Raw genomic sequence first — 16,081 nt, 5'->3', positions numbered from 1 at the left:
CCACAAACATTAGGAAATGTGGTGATAAAATTTGCTGAGGGCACGAGGCCGGGAGATGGAGTCAGGACAGAGAAGGAAAATGGAACAGCGTGATGCCTCTGAGGATCGCAGAAACAAAACCAAGATGAAATTCGGTAACTGGGAGCTCATGAGCTGGAAACGGGTGAGAAGGAGCGGGGCATACTAGCTGGTCACGGGAGGTCCGGGAGCTGCTGCGGGAGAGAACGACATAATTTGGGAACTCGGCGGGTGGTGCCTGGGGAGTGAGGTAAGTGCTGGGACCTTGCGCGAGGCTGCGGTGAGTGTTGTCCCACGTGGACTGCCGGGCACCGCTCCCGTCACCCACCGACCCTGAGCTGAAACGACAACAGCGGGTCTCTGCGGGGGGGCCGCTCGGACGGTCAGAGAAACACAGAGTCTCTGGGTGTCCGAATTTGGCCTAAGTAACCTACAGAAAAGACTGAGGAATGACATGGTTTGCAAGCACGCTTCAGGCTGGGGTTAACGCACAAGGGGGAGGAAAATGGTTATGGAGAGCGGCTGTAAGGGCCTGAGGGCATCCGTGCCCCTGGGAGCTGCTTCTGGCTGGGCTGCCAGCGCTTGGCCCCACCAGAGCTACGGCTCCCGATTCCCAGGCTGGTGACGGGTGGCCCAGCCTCAGCCTGTCCCGGGGCTGCCCCGGTGCCCCCCCCGGCTGCCTGGCTCCTGGCTGGGGCGGTGGGACGGGTCCTGGCTGCCAGGCCCTGCCCCGACAGACCCCCACGGGAATCCACCACCGCTCCCGGCACCCCCAGACCCTGGGGAGCCCCTGGCAGCACGACACCGGGCACTGCTCTGTGCTGGTGGAAGAGCAGATGGCCAAATCTACCGCCCAGGGACAAATGGAGCTTAGAAACTGGAACAAAGTTTCTGTCCACACTTGTATTAAGAAAATCCTTGCCCGGGAGCAATAGGAAAGAAAAAGATTTTAAAAGAAGGGAAAGAAACTGCTTCTAAAAAGCAGTTTGTTGCGTTTATGAAAGGTATTATGTGACTGTTGTGGTTTAACCCCAGCCGGCAACTAAGCACCACATGGCCGCTCACTCACTGCCCCCCCACCCAGTGGGATGGGGGAGAAAATCGGGAAAAAGAAGTAAAACTTGTGGGTTGTGATAAGAACGGTTTAATAGAACAGAAAAGAAGAAACTAATAATTATAATGATAACACTAATAAAATGACAACAGTAATAAGGAAAGGATTGGAATGTACAAATGATGCGCAGTGCAATTGCTCAACACCCAGCTAGTCCCCGAGTGGCGATCCCCCCCCCCCCACTCCCCACATTTTATATACTGGGCATGACGTCACACGGTATGGAATATCCCTTTGGCCAGTTTGGGTCAGCTGCCCTGGCTGTGTCCCATCCCAACTTCTTGTGCCCCTCCAGCTTTCTCACTGGCTGGGCATGAGAAGCTGAAAAATCCTTGACTTTAGACTAAACACTACTTAGCAACAACTGAAAACATCAGTGTTATCAACATTCTTGCATACTCAACTCAAAACATAGCAGTGTACCAGCTACTAGGAAGACAATTAACTCTATCCCAGCTGAAACCAGGACAGTGACATGACATGGGATGATTCCTGGTGACCTCTTTCCGTTCCCATGTTCCTACATGGAAGTAATTCTTGGTACCTTTTTCCCATATGCAAAACAAACCCCACGAACCAAAAATACAGATCAAGGACATAAGCTCCAAAAATAAAAACATTAGGGAAGCATACAGTGAAAATATTTTGTATTGTATTATCAGAGTTTTCTGCAAGCCCCTATTGATCTAAAATCCTCAAAGGATTCTGTGAAGAACAACCACAGAAAACACGCAGTAGCTTACCCAAGTGAAAACAACAACTTTTTTGAAAGATAAAACAGGCCCAATTATCAGCTTTGAGGGCCTTGGAAATTGTCTTTAAGGAAATGCAGTTTTGTTTTACAAGGCTGGTAATTTGGAGGTGAAAAGAATATCTGCATGCATAAAAACCCTTTGGGAACAGAGGAGAAGGGTAGGAAAAGACACATTTATCATAAATGGTTTAGGGACAGAAGGTGACAAAGCAAGGTACTTTATAAAGAAAATATAAGGATGCTTGGCCTTCTCTAGTCCAGGTGAAGCTATCTAAACATCTAAGCTGCTCTATTTCTTTTTTTAATATGTTCTCTTTGAAATAGTTTTGTTCTAAAGAAATCTTTCATAGATACTTGTGCCATTGCTTTTGAATCATGAGGTTATAGAGTGTAAGAGGCCCCTGAAGCAATAGCAGCTGAGTAGGTGAGGGGCCTGAAACCCAAGCTCTGGTCTGAGGAGAGGACAACTGCGTGAATCAGCTTTGCAGGACGGCTGCAGACTGAGAGCTGCGGGCTGTGGGAGGCCAACAGAGATACCATTGCCTTAACAGCTGTGGCCGTCCTCACTGAAAAACTCCATGCGAAACCATGAAATGGGACAGAAAGCTTCTACGGATGCTACAGTAAATGTACAAAATCTCCCTCTCATTTCTTTTGAAATGAATTTCAAGTGGTGGTCATGTCCCTATATGTAGGTGTATGGCATCTAAAAATCTCACATTGCTCAATTTCTTTGTCCTTTCCTTGGAGTGAGATAAATGCACAGCAGTTCCTTTACTGCACTTCTGAGGGGAAAAAAATGAAAAAACATAAAAAGCTGAAAATTAGTTGTCATCAGCCTCTTTATTCTATCTTGCCATTTCTTGCTCCATCTTCTCCTTCTCCTCTTTGTTTTGCATGGTTCTGCTTAGGTGGGTCACAAGCCCAATTTTCTAAACATTGGGTGCTCACAGTACATGAGGTGGACTGCTAGACTGAAAGGAAAGATTATGTATACAGATTTGCAGAACAATGCAGCTTTGTTGGATTTATTTGCTTTCCTGCACACAATAGTTTTTGGACTGGTGACAGTAAATTTAAAGCACTAGCATAGGCAGGTTGCAGCTGACGTTTAAGGAATTCCTCACTGATTGCTTTAACCCCTCCTAAACTTAAGTGTGTCCTATTTATATCACACCCATGTACGCTCACCTGTATGGACATTTTGACTCCATTAACATTGCTTACCTGAAATACACTAATCTGGGTAACGACTTGAAAGCTTCAACATAACATTTTTTGCAAGGTCTTCCTTCCTTTCATACTTTCAAATGCACGAGAAGGCAAAGTGTGTTGACTTCTGCAGATTGCACATGTGGGTGCGCAGTAGTCAAGCTGGCATGTCCAGGGGATTCACTGAGGTTAGGCTTCTCTGTTTTTCCCAGGTGCTTCACAAGATAGGTAGGGTGTTTCATATAACCAACCTGCATCATAGGCCTCATGAAAACAGCTTAGGGTCCCAGAGCACCTTTATGAAGTAAAAGAGCTTTGAAAAGTACATGTTAACCCTCTTCTTTTAGGACTGTGATCCCTGGGAATACCTTGTTACCACTGTGTAAAAAACCGTACTTTTCTTCACTCTTCTGGAGTCTGACAGCCATTAAGTTGTCACCAGGCTCTGTTATTGAATACACATAACTAGCTTGATGTATCTGTAAGATTTATGTTCATCAACACCTTATACTAACCCTTGCTGGGTTTTGTATCCTCTCTGCAATGTGCACATTAACATGTAGACTCTGTGGGATGAAGCACATAGCCATCTGAGACACATCTGGTTTTCTTCCAAATTAATTTCTGCCTTCCTCCTGATACAAGAGAGAGATTAGAGAAGTTGGCAAACTGGAACAAATCAGATATGGACAAACTGGATTGACTGGTGGCAGCAGGCCACCAAGGTGGTTAGGTGGGCTGGAGAATGTGATGTATAGAAATGGCTAAGAGAGATGGGTTTGTTCAGCCTGGAGATGGGAAGGCCAAGTGGTATCAAATGGTTGTGTACTATTAACTAGAGGAAGAGTATAGAGAAGGAGACAGATCACCCTCAGAGGTACACAGCAAAATGACAACAGGCAATGATCACAAGTTGCAGCAAGAGAAATACTGATAGATATAAGGAAAAAAATTGTCAGGGTGGAAGTGGCTGAGTACTGGAACAAGTTGGCCAAGAGGTTGTGGAGTTTCCACCCATGGAGATATTTGCCGGGGAGCAGCGGGTCCTGGCTGAGGTGACCCAGCAAGGGTGACCCAGCACCGGGGCACAGTCCCACAGTGTCTGAATGTGGCAGGCAGAGATGGGGCTGGATGACAGGGTCCATCAACAACCCTAGACGTGGCAAGCGATGAGCCAGGTCCAGGGTTCAGCCAGAGTCCTGTCAGGAGCAAAAGGAGATGGAGCCAAAGACCAGGCTGGAAGCAAAGGTGCAACATGGGTCCAAAGCCCACGCAGGGGACAGAGACAGGGACAGGACTGGAAACAAACAACAGTGCCCTGAAGCCCTGCCAGCTCTCCCCACCCCTGCCCACCTCCATGGCTCCCCCCACCCCACCCATGGCCAGGACCCCATCTCAGACCCCCAGAGCCAGCAGCCTGGTCTCCAGCTCCTCATGGCCCCACTCTGCCCAGCCATGGGTCCCCCAAGCCCAGTCCACCCCTGGGCCCATGTCCTGGCTCAGTCTCAGCCTGTCCAGAGGGGTGGTGGGACAGGCTCTGGCTGGGAAGGACATGCTGGACCACCTGAGGAGTCCCCACTGCTCCTGGACCTGGGCCTGGGCCCGCAGGGAGCCCCTGGCCCACCCAGTGCTGTGACAGTGGGGTCACCAAGAGACAACCTATCTACAGACATAGGTCTAAGGTCCATCCAGGAGGCAGGGCCAGAGCTTTGGCTAGGGTGCTGGGCTGGGTGATTTCAAAAAATCCTTTCCCACCAAAATTAATCTGTTATTCCAAGATTCTACAGTCCAACCAGGCTTGAACAAAGAGTCTTAGAAGGCTTGGAAGAGATATCAGTCAAAATTTGTTTTGTTTTTTTTTGCTTGTTTGCACTGATACTTGAAGGAAAGCTTGGGGTAAAGGGAGAATCCTAAGTGAAAGCATGAGACTAAATTAAATGTTTTGAAATTTAAAGGTAATTAATTTGAAATGTTTAAAGAGCTGTTGCAGCAAGCAAAAGGGGTCATTTCTCCAAAGTGAACAGAACAAGACCAGGTTTACATCACACCAAAAAAATTGAAACTGGGAATCCAGAAACATTTTTTAACAGGAAAGATTACAAAGCATTGTGTACTGCGTCTGGCTGGGATGGAGTTAATGTCCTTCATAGCAGTCCGTACAGTGCTGTGTTTTAGACTGGTGACCAAAACAGTGTTGATAACACACCAGTGGTTTATCTATTGCTGACCAGTGCTTGCACAGTGTCAAGGCTTTCTCTGTTTCTTACTCTGCCACCTCCAGCAGGCTGGGGGTGGGCAAGAAGCTGTGGGGGGACACAGCCGGGACAGCTGACCCCAACTGACCAAAGGGATATCCCAGACCATATGGCATCGTGCTCAGCAATAGAACTGGGGGGGGGGGGGGGGGGGGGGGGGGGGGGGGTGTCTTCCAAAGTAGCTGTTGCTCTGAGACTGGCTGGACACCAGTCTGCTGGTGGAGGTAGTGAGTGATTGCCTTTGCATCACTTGTTTGGGGTTGTGGGTTTTTTCCCATCACTTATTAAACTGTCTTTATCTTGACCCACAAGGGTTTTTTGCACTTTTACACTTCCGATTCTCTCCCCCATCCTGCTGGAGTGGAGTGATTGAGCGACTGGGTGGAGGCTAAGATGCTAGCCAGGGTCAACCCACCACACATTGAAGTAGACTGATTGCCTGGGGAAATTATGGACTTTCCAATGTTGGAAGTATTGTAAAAGTCTTTAGCACAAATTAGAAAAGAAACCATCAGTATATGATAGATTTAATTAAGCCTGTCTTGAGTGTGGGGATGGATTAAATGAGCTCTTGAGGTCCCTTTGGGTCATATTTTTCTATCTTTCAGTCTCTGCCTAGATGTCTTCTGAGATCAGTGACAGTGGATCAGTTCACCTTTTCTGTTTTGCAGCCATTGGCACTAAAAGCTGTCTGAGGCAAGGAGGAGATGATGTGAAACACCGTTCTGGCATTTAGGAGCTTCAAGAAAAACTCCTCATGTTAGCAGACTTCGGACAAAACTCTTCCCAGGGTTTTACAAGATGGTCATTTTGCTTTGTCAGATTTTTCCTCTCTCAATTTTAATTATGGATTTGTTCCAGAGGTTTGCATTAAGGCTTTGCCTTTTTTCCCCATTATTTTAGACAGATGCTCCACTCGTGATGGCCACAGTTCTGAAAAAAGTCATGTGGAAGCAGTTTACTTTTCCATGCAGAACCTTGTTGTGGGATCGAGGCCTGTATAATAACTAAGCTTGGTTCTTGCTCTGCTAGTGAAAAGGTGACTATGCTTTCTGAGTGACTTTTTACTTCTCTCTCTGCCTTCTGATCACAACATCTATTTTTGGCCAAGTACGAAATCTTCCCTGGGAACAGAGCAGGCCGCTATTTGTGTTGGACCCAGCAGAAGGAGGTAAAGTTTATGGGCCAAATCCAATGATGGAATTACACCCACTTCTGCTGGGTTTGATTTTGTTGACTAAGGGTGAACAGAGTTGCTTGTACCTGGAAATTGCCTTGCCGTTGACATTCCAGCAACGTAAGCCTCACCTATTACCCCTGGCTTTTCAAAACCAAGTGGTAGGAAGAAGGTGACCTCAGAGCCCAAGCTCATTTAGTGGAATAGCACTAAACTAAACCAAAACAAAGTATCATTCACTGTCCCTCTTTTCCAGTCAGTACTACGGCTTCAGAGGTAACCTTGCTCTGGCCTCCAAAAACGCAGGGCTGCTCATGTGATCTATGTTAATTGTAGAGTGCTGAATATTTAGGTGTGTTTATGGCCTTCCTAATCTATGTGTGCATGTGTGCCATATAGTAATTAATGAATCTGATCCTCACAAGCTTCCTCCAACAAAAGAAATAGTTTTCTTTTTTAATAGGTAATTAATCAAAGTACAGGGCAGATTACACTTAACCTGTGTAGAAAATGTTGAGGTTTACATGAGAGAGCACAGTGTGGGGTGCCTGTATGCCCCAGCCTCTGGTCAGAATCCCGCTGGAGTGCACCATGTCCCTACACTGGACTACGCACTCAGCTTTTGCTGTTGTGGACAAAGGCATGGACTCACAGGAATGCTGCAATTGAGACAAGAACTGAATCTAAGTCTACAGTCGTGGTCCTGTGATCCTTCTTCCCATCCTTCCGTAATGGGGCACCAGTACGAAATGGGGCCTGTGTGGCTCAGCAGCCCAAGTAATAATAAATACTAAAGGACCCTTCTCCCTCTCTCTGCTCCTTCCCTTCTTCTGCCTCACCATTTATTGGCCGCTCCTTTCATCACCTCCAGTGTCCTCTCACTGTACAGAGCCTGGCAAGTGGAGGCTTGATATTCTCAGAGAACGTATCGCCCCACGGCTCCATCCAATCCAACTCGGAACAGAGACATCTGCATTGATCCCCCATGAGACCCCACAGGGTCAGGCCACTGTGCAGAAGACAGATGAGCCTGCCTGAGCACAGCACTACAGCAGGGTGGCTCTGTGCTGCTGTTGACTTTCTGGCTTGGTTAGCACAAGCTTGAGGAGCTCTGCTCTGTGCCCTGCAATGGTGCACTGGATGCTCAGGATGCCCAGGATGCTCAGGTTTCTTCTCCTTCCTCAGTGATTCCTACAAACCTCCTCCTTGTTCCCAGTCTCCTGGCTCAGTGGTTGATGCATCAAACCTTTCTGCAACTCTGGTAGCCCCTATATCAATAAGGTTGTAACTTTCCTGCTAAAAAACACACTCAGAAGCTTGTTGCAACTTCAGATACTCCAGTGTCTTCACAAAGTACCAAAACTTGATTACTCTAAGCCTTCAGTAGTCATTAGTTTCTTAACTAAGGCAATTCAGGACACCATAGATCTTGAAGTCTCTCATCTTAGGCGATAGATTTATCTGCAAACCATGAGAGCGTAAAGTAGAATACAAGGGTCTTGCTTTGCACTGCTGGATAACTCTTCACTCCTTTTTTCCTGGCTTTACACAAGGTGGCTTTGCCCCTCCCTATAACTGCTAGTTTGCTGAGTCTGTACACTATATTGCAATCTGTGTTTTCCATGTCTTGTCAGGATGCAGCAGTGACATGTTGGAAATGTCACCGTTAGGAACCCAAAATAAACCTGAAGACTGGCTAACCTGTGTAGAGGGCTGAGAGACTGTCTCAACTCAGAGAGAGTGGCAGAGAGCCAGACAAAAAGAAACTCTTCTAAATTTAATGTGCAGATTTTCCAAATATCAATGTGCTTTTGGCAGCATACTCCCCATTGCACTGCCCTAACGTTGCCCAGGAACAGGCAGTCTTTCTATTTTGGGGATCCTGGGCTCAGGGAGGGCAGGTATTGTTCCCTTTTCTGATTTTGAGGCACAGATGAAAGGACGGTGGGAGAGGCTGTTAGTACATTGTTTGTCCCCAGCACCTTGGAGGACTGGCTCACAAACTGCGGAGCCAACGTGTCTTGGAAAGTCATTGAATGGGCATGCCAAATGCTTCCTCGTTTGCTGAAGTGTTAGTCCAGCTGGGCCAGTGCTCTAAAAGGAGTAAAAAATGCACCTACGTCCCTTTGTTCAATGCCTGTTCTTCTGCCTAAGAGTCACTAAAGCACTCTGAGTTTCTGCCTGCTTGTCCTGATACTCTGCATTAATATAACAAGGCAATGGTTCAAATGGGAACAGTGCCATGTAACAAGCAAGTGTAATAGACAGGCAAGCAAAGGGTCAATAGCCCGGCTAGATGCGGTCTGACTGCAAATGAGAACCACAGCCCTTGGAGACTGCTTCAGTCCAGCACTTTTCTTTGGAATGACCACAGAGCCCAAATGCCAAAACCTTTACTCTTTTTTGCAACTTAATATTGACTACCCTGAATTTCATCCCAACGTTTCATCCCAACACCATGCCCACTTTATCCACGCTGAAAGCACATGGAACATGCCGTGTGCGTGAGTAGATGTCATTTTCAATTTCCCCTTGAATATACTTTGGAGTGTTGGGAGACTTTATTTCGGTCTTTTATAAGTTGTTGATTTGCCAAAGTGAAAGAGAAATATTAAAGAGGCTTGGCCAGCACTGCATGCTCTCCTCAATGAAATGCAGCTTAAGTGTTTCCCCAGCTGGAATTTTCCTCCAGGGTTGCAGCTCTGCAGGACTGCACTTCAGTGTCTGTTGTGGTTTCACCGTGGTTCCTCTCCCCATCCTTTGATGGATCTCCCCTCTTCCCGGACTGAGGATCATATCCAGAATAATGCAATCCTTGTTTTTCATTTTGGAAGACTTGCTATGAATTCTTTTGGTAAGAACACATGTGTGTGCATCTGTACAGCACGGCCTGAAAGCACAATTTAGTTTTATGCAAGAAACAAGGAGTCGCAAAACCAAGGAATATTAAATATTGTCTAATAATGGCATCTCTATGTATTCCTTCTCTTATGTACCTTAGTGTAAATCAAAAGTTAATCTACTGATACTGGGTCAGAACTAAGGCCTCTTCTTTTTCAGAAGCAGCCTCTTGCTAAGGATGTGGAGGAGGGACTCCTTCGACAACACACAAAGTCTTCTGAGGAGAGAGATGACTGACACATCCCGTTGGTGGTAGATAATTAAGGGCTAAGAAGGATAGAAAGGAGAAATCACTGAAGAATAAGGAGAACTGAAAAAATGTAAGTAGGGAAGAAAATAGGATTGTACTGAAGACAAATGACAGAAAACAGAAGGCAGGAAAAGGATGACAATCCTTCGTCACTTCAGAAAGAAAGAAGGAATAAGGAAAGTAATGCCAATTTAATTATAAGAAGTTCTGGAGCAAAAGCTTCATTACACAAAGGCATTTTTCAAGCTTTTGTGAAGTTCTGCTTTTAAGAAAAAGGTCAAAGTTTTGATTATCCATTGCACAAGTGTAGGGACAACTGGGTAGCTCACTTAAGTGGGGATTTTTGTAATCACATGTCCTTAAAGCTGAAAGATACTGATACTGCCAAAGCCAACTGAAAACCATGGGATGACTCCCGCTAACTGCAGTGGCCATTGGCTCCAGCCTATAACAAATTCAGTTTGTTCAAAAGATACGTTACTGCCTTATAAAGTATTTCTCAGTCAATTTAGCTTCTCATCAAAAGGCAGCTCACAAAAACCAGTGTGGCCTAGTAGGAAGAGCTGACTCAATGCCAGATTTTAAAAATAGCATAGGAAGAGATGGAGAGGAATGTTACATCCCCTGAAAGACCCATCTACCAAGTAAACCGAACACACCAGCTTGGCTTTGATGAGAAGCAAATTCTCCTCTACCTCTCTGTTCTTTTTGTGTGAGGAAGTGCATTGCACGTAGGGTACAAAGACTGTGCCTGTGGGAGAAGCTATGGAAATCCACTTCTGAGGCTTCTCAACCACAGACAACTCCGCTCGCAGCAGGAGGCAGCTCCGTGGCACTCCTTGTTTGTTACGTTGGCTATTGATGCCCGTGTAGCAATGAGCCCTTCAGAAATAGGTCTGGCCAGCAAAACCAGTCAGGTTCCTGGAGGACGCTTCTGTGTGAGAGGAGGAACATCATACAGCAGCTGGACAGGATCCCACATGCAGATTTCTTGCTCAGGAGTAACACAGGGGAGTCACTCGCACTAATGGGTATTTAACCTAGGTATAATTATGAGCAATTTGTTGTAAGCAGTAGAGCAACTAAATTCTCTACTCTTCCCTAAACAAATGTCATACAACATTGCATGTGTGCAAACTAACATTACCTAAAGAAAAGCTAATGACTTGCAAAGAGTGATAGAAAATTGAATTTCACTAATGGATCGTTTTGCAGTTTGCTCCATGCCCAGCCATTCATTATTCACAAAGAAACTGCACAGAACAGCTTCAAGGAAATAACTGAAAGTAATTAAGTTGTACAGAACTGGTAGTGAAAGTCATCCACGCTTCAGCTAAATCCTCTTTTTTTTTTTCTATTTCAGATACGGATTTTTAGAAGAGAAATCAAGAAATGGACTTACTCACTTGTAAATGAGCTGTGATCTATCATACGTGATGGCTATGTTTAATTTGATTTTTTAACATAGAGTACTACAGTACACAGCCCTTGAGCCAAAAGAACAAAGCAAAACCATCAGAAAAATGCTATAAATTCAGATTTCCTTATGTGAATGGAGAAGAGCAGCACAGATTCTCCCTGGAAGGTCTATTTATAATTTACAAAACCTTTCATGTGCAATATCGATTGTATCCACTTGGTGGTCACTTGTGCCTACAATGGAGATGCCCTTTCCCATCTCCAAGAATCAGTTACTTGCTTTCCATTTCTCTTCTAGTAACAGAGAGCACGCAGACTTCTGGAAACAGCTGGGCTGCATTTTAAAATCTATGGCATAACAAGATGCAAGTGGGTGGGCCTTGGCTATCCTAGACCACTCTTGCCAGTGAAAGAAATTTAAAATCAGCCTCATGCAAATTCCTAACATAAACTCATTTCAGAGAGTCTGCAGCCATAGTGCTGGACTGATTCTAATCTATATGACAACATGGTAACTTTTCTGACAGTAGCAGCCATTTAAACGTCTTCTTCATACAGTGGAATGTATAATCTAGTCATTGTACTAGGAAAGATGACACTTAACTTTCTGACTCTTTTGAGCTACCACATACCTAAATGATCACAGCCCTGTGAATGCCATATGTATATTGTGTAAAATAACCCGCCAGTTTAAATGACTTTAGATCACTCATGTAAATAACAGCACAATGCAAGAGGCCACAGGGAATTAGCTTATTAGATGGTGGGGTTCTTTTTCTTTCTATATAACCTTAGTGCAACTTCAAAATATTTCTGGAATTGCTTCAGACACTCATAAAGGGAGGCTGCAAAGAGCCAGATTCAGTATTGGCATAATGAAATCACTTGGCCTGAACTTGGTGCAAAGAATAGAAACTGCATACAGAAAGACTGGAAAAGAATTGCAGCATTTTCCCTTCTTTGTTCCCCCTTTCACACACTGTGGACAGCCGTACAATGTGCCACACAGCAGCAGATTCCATTGGAGAGCATCCTCCTAGGCTAGAAAAATTGTTCTCAAGTTACTGACTCCAATCCCAGGCAAAGAGAATACCACTTATAAACTGATTAAGCTTCATCTTACAGCTAATTAAGCTATCTTTTCCTGTTGGTGAATGGTAGCACGAATAGACAAAGAATGTAGCAGAGAAGCAATGGGCAGTGCTGTGTCAGGCATGGCTTTTGATATGTGGACAAAAATTCCAAAACATTTTTACATCTTGATTCTTCCATCTAATCCTAAGAATTACAAGTAAATCGCAGTCTGCCACAGTCATTGCCAAGGTATCTCACCGGCTTCTCCAGATGATACTGTTTCCAGAGGAGAGGGAAAATAGGCATGAGATTAATAAAGAGATTATTTAGAAGGGGATATATGAGAAGAGCAGGACAATTAAAATTTTCAGTGTGGAAGCTAGAAAGTGGTAAAAGGGAAGAAGAAAATAAATATATTTGGCTTTCACGAGCAACTATGCCTAAGAAATATCTGCTGTAAGTAAAAAGCAAACAGGGCAAAATATATTACAAATTCTTTATTCTATATATACATGGGAAAGCTTTTTCAGTCTAAATACTTTCCGTTGTTTAAATCAGTGAATTACTCTAGGCTTTTCCCTTGTCCACAAAGCTATACTCTGCATTTTATATTGTGCCATTTTTCTGCTTCTGGTTTGCAATGTGACCCAATAAACTCACTGCACGCTGGTGCAATAAAACTTCTGTGAGTAGTTTGCAACATATTCTTTTTGATTAATGGCATAAATGAGAAAATACATTTGGATTCCTTTGGTAGACTCAGTACTCTGCAGGGGAATTTCACTGCCTAAAGGACATGTTCAAACCTATGTCAAACCTTGTGATGTTTTTCAGTAACTCAACTTTGCCACAGGAAATCAGAAAGAAATATTTATACGTTAAAATATATTTTCAGAGTAGATTTGAACAGCACTTGAAAGTTTCCTGAGCTTCTAGCAGGAAAATAGGAGATTCACGTGTGCCCTGTGGAAGATTAGCCAGAAACGTACCCTATTTCCATGGACAACCTCGTGCTAACGACAGAAGGTGATGAAATCGATCAAACAGAACAATAATTCCTAATGAACCGGTTTTACATTTCATTAACTTGAGTGCCAAGGTAGTTCTTAATGACTGATTTCTTTTTTTTTTCTTTTAAACTCTCACAAAGAGCTAAGTAATTAGGAAAATAAGGACTAACAGCCTAACACAACTTGAGCCTGTGCAACGCGGTTTGTGTCTGGAGGCAACGAGAAACGTGTGGGCTCAGCAGCTCCTCAGGCTGAGGACTCCTCACGGTCCTGGCTCGAGGAGCTGCTGAGCCCACGCGTAGGTAGGCAGCACAGGTACACACCACCACGCCACGCTCCTCTACCTGGCTGTGCCAGGGCGTCTCGCTCCTGGCCGCCGAAGCCTGTGGTTCTTCCAGCTCTGAACCGCCACCAGCGATGCGCAATTTTGTGACGTGCCCAACGCAGCGATGAAGAGGAGGCCAGCTTGATGTCGTCATCGTGCTCTAAACAGTAATTCAAACGTTGTGGCAATCTAATTGGGTAGGGACTAATACAGTTAGTCCAGGATTATTTTTACTGCCCTTGATTTCACTTGCTTTAATTCAACTTTCACTAATTAATTTCCATCAAGCTTAATTCTCAGTTAAAGTGAGAATAGGAATATAGCTTCCTTTAGGAATACAGGAATGCAACATGAAATAGTCACAGTTTAATATATACAGGAAGCAAAGTTTCTCTGATGCAGAGGGTTGTTTTCAAGGGAAAATTGCCATGGGACAGAAAGACACTTAGATACATATTTTACAGAGAATGGACTAGAATTGACTCTGAAGAGTTAGTCTGAAGAAGCTTGAGGTTTAGGGAAATCTAAAACTAGCTTTGAATTTTGCAGCTAGCAACAGATCATTATTAAAGGCTAAACCCACTGATCCTAAAGCACCTAGGCTTTTATCTTTTCCTGAATCCAAGCTTTCCGAGTCAATTCCTGATCTGTTCTGAAGATGTCTATGTATATGTGTGTATGTATACATACATGAAGAAGGTATGTGTACACACAGACATATATTTACCAGACTTGTCCAATGTTTCACTCCCACTAAAGTCACTGGGATATGTGGAAGTGCAGAGACTGAACAACTCGATACAAACCCTTTCCCCTGTCTGAAAGCTGTATCAAAATCTTTTGGGAATACAGGGCTTTATTCCCTGCAAATACCTCCTGTGGGATTTACCATAAAATAAAACTGGTAAACAAGTCTACTGTGAGTGTCACGCAACTTGCATTTGCATCCTTAGGTTCCTTTCACCCCGTACTTTTATTTTTTTATTAAAACTATTAAAAACTCTATGGAAACTATATTAAAAACTATTATTATTCTCTTAGTCTACTTCTTCTTATTCCATAATTCCAAAGCAGCAGACACCTGTATGTTAAAGGTAGAATTGCACTTGCTATGTGTAGCAGCTGTTCCCAAACCAAAAAGAAGGATGCGGTCTCCTTACACACCCCAAAATCCAATGAATTTTAGCTGGTACCTTGGGAAGAAATGAAAAGCGCACTCGGAAACCTACAGGTGCTGCCTGCTGGGCTAACTGCCCTGACCCAGCTGCCAAGGAAGCAGTGGAAGCATACGGCTGGGCTGAAAACAGGGACAGGATTTTTCCTTTCAGCAAGCGTTTCCATTTAGATCACCTTCTCCGTAATATCGCGTTGCATCCTTACGGTGCAGACACGTAATAGAGCGGAGCCAGTGGGACCGCTCTGCCTCCAGCATCCCGGAGCGCCTGGCCCTGCAACGCGCTTCCCTGCAACAGCTCTACCGGCGTGCCTGGCGGCATCCTCGGGACTTCCTAACCTGCCTGAAAATAATCTCAGCAAAGAACAGCTTTACAGTTTTCTGCCCTGTTAGTGAGTTGAGTAAACTTTACTGAGGGAAAGGACTGGACTAGGCAGGCAAGACCAAGAGGAAAACAGGGAGGTGACGGTGGAGGAGGAGGAGGGAGCATGCTTGTTTCTTTCAGTAGCAATTAGAGCAGCTCAGCCACGACACCTAACCAGATCTGAAGTCTCCATACTTTGTTCCTAGCTCAAAGTCAGGAGTAATTAAGATTTGTTTTCAGAACTACCGTTAAAACACAAATGATACATATACAGAATTTCATGGACATGAAATAATAATACATAACATCCTTTGGAGAATGCCGACACACAGGGAAGTCAAGATCCAGACTTGAAAAAATAAAGTGTAAAACGCATATAATTTTGGTAATGCCTAAACTATTACCCAGACAGCTTAGGACGGAGCGGTAGGGAGATATTCTGATGCTTGAGTTTCCCCTGCCATCTATGCCCCTCTTCCATGTGGTGCACATTTCCCTCCATCTCAGGATTGTTCCAGACATCGGTATGCCAGATCTGCAGTTTTTTCCTCCGAGGTGGGAGCAGCAGCTGGTGATGGTTGGCTGTGTTCAAGCCCAGCTGGTACTTCCTACAGGGGAATGGCTAAGCAGCTCTCCCTCTTGCCCTTCCTCACTTCTTGTCCAAGAAATTTCCAAATGAAACCCAAAACTGTTGAGGGTCAGCTCTTGAAAGTATTTCATATCAGACTGAGAAATAGGAGCAAAAGTTTTCTGTTCCTAGTTGCCCTGTCGGTCTTTCCTGCTTGCTATGTTCCCAAGAAACAGACTCTGTCGCCAGTGCCTCAAAAGGAAGCTTCCTCTCCGTAAAAGGACCAGGGGGGAAAAAAGCAAATAAAAAAAAGATGGCCAAAGACAGGCTCTGCAGGTGAAGAAATGAGACGGCGGAGAGAGAGAGAGCAAAACACATTAACGATAGAAGATGTGGCTAGTGATAACGATTCTGCTTCTGAGACTCTTTGGAGATGAAAGTGGTTTTGCTTTTCTTGCATCCCCCT

The sequence above is a fragment of the Aquila chrysaetos genome, chromosome 4, assembly GCF_900496995.4.
Source record: "Aquila chrysaetos chrysaetos chromosome 4, bAquChr1.4, whole genome shotgun sequence".
Classification (NCBI taxonomy): Eukaryota; Metazoa; Chordata; class Aves; order Accipitriformes; family Accipitridae; genus Aquila; species Aquila chrysaetos.
This window is presented reverse-complemented; position numbering follows the sequence as displayed.